At 71.1% G+C, this 1,234-nt stretch overlaps 1 long non-coding RNA gene across 1 annotated transcript in view; it reads left to right on the plus strand.

Moving 5' to 3' along the window:
* Positions 1 to 876: 876 nt before the first annotated feature.
* Positions 877 to 1,234, plus strand: part of LOC108508814 — a 4,892-nt gene continuing 4,534 nt past the window's right edge. Inside the window, exon 1 of the long non-coding RNA XR_001878512.1 lies at positions 877 to 901. This is a non-coding gene — a long non-coding RNA (uncharacterized LOC108508814). The remainder of the gene's footprint in view (positions 902 to 1,234) is intronic.

Below are 1,234 nucleotides of genomic sequence, written 5' to 3' on the forward strand. Positions count from 1 at the left end.
TGCAGCCCCAAATCATCCCTGCCAAGGCACCCAGGGGTCCAATACTCCAACCCCAAATCATCCCTGCCAAGGCACCCAGGGGTCCAATACTCCAACCCCAAATCATCCCTGCCAAGGCACCCAGGGGTCCAATACTCCAACCCCAAATCATCTTTGCCAAGGGACCCAAGGGTCTGGCACCCCAAATCCAAACCATCCCTGCCAAGGGACCCTGGGGTCCGGCTCCCCAAATCCAAATCATCCAGGGGTCCAATACCCCAAATCAACCCTGCCAAGGAGTCCAAGGGTCCAGCACCCCGACCCCCACCCTGCCCTTGGGCCTCCCGGGCTGCTCAGGACAGGGTTGCTGGAGGGTGCTGGGTGGGGGTGACCCGGCTGAGGATCAGCTGAGCCCCCCACGAGGGTCACATCCCGCACCCCACCACCCCCCCCCGCGCCGGGCGGGTGCTCGGGGTCCCCCCGCGGGCAGGGCGCTGCCCGGCAGGTCCGCCCGCATAGCGCGGGGCGGGCGGGGCGCTGCCCACGCGGGGTGATGCCCACGGGGGTACTGCCCACGGGAGGGGGTTGTGCTGCCCCACGGGACCCTCCCCAGCTCATACCCGGGCGCCTCGTCCCTGCCCTACGGGAAGGGGAAACCTGGGACCCCCATCCCCAGGGTCTTTGGGGGCCGATCCCTCCCCATCCCACGCGGATGCGGGTGCCGGTGTCAGTCCCCCCTCCCCACGCGGCTCCCGGTGTTGGTGTCTGTCCCGGTGCCGGTCCCGGTGTCTGTCCCGGTATCTGTCCCGGTCCCCGCCGTTTGGCCTCCGACCACCGGGCGCCGCCGTCGCACGGACGGTGCGGGACGGGACCGGGAGGGGCGGGACCGGGAGCAGCGGCGGCGCTGCGGGAGCAGGAGCAGGTCTGTGGGAATGGGGGGTCCCGGGGGTCCCTGGTCACCAGGGATGGGCGGGAGGGGGTCCCGTCCGCGGTCGGTGCGGGGATGTCCCGGTGACTGGGTGGAGGGGTGGGTTGCCCGGAGCGGCGGAGTCCCGGGGGGGGTGTCCCCGGTGCCCACCCCACCGTGGGGTCACTGATGTGTCCCCCCGGTTTCAGGGACCGCGTTATCCCACAGACCCCCCAGGTGCGGCCCCAAAGGGATCCTGGGGACACATCCGGGACAGGCACAAGGGGGTGACATCCCCCCGGGGTGTCCCCCCCCCCCCCGCCCCTCTGCCGGGTTTAGGATGGCGGG

This window comes from Lepidothrix coronata, unplaced genomic scaffold (assembly GCF_001604755.1).
Source record: "Lepidothrix coronata isolate B3197 unplaced genomic scaffold, Lepidothrix_coronata-1.0 Scaffold316, whole genome shotgun sequence".
Taxonomy (NCBI): domain Eukaryota; kingdom Metazoa; phylum Chordata; class Aves; order Passeriformes; family Pipridae; genus Lepidothrix; species Lepidothrix coronata.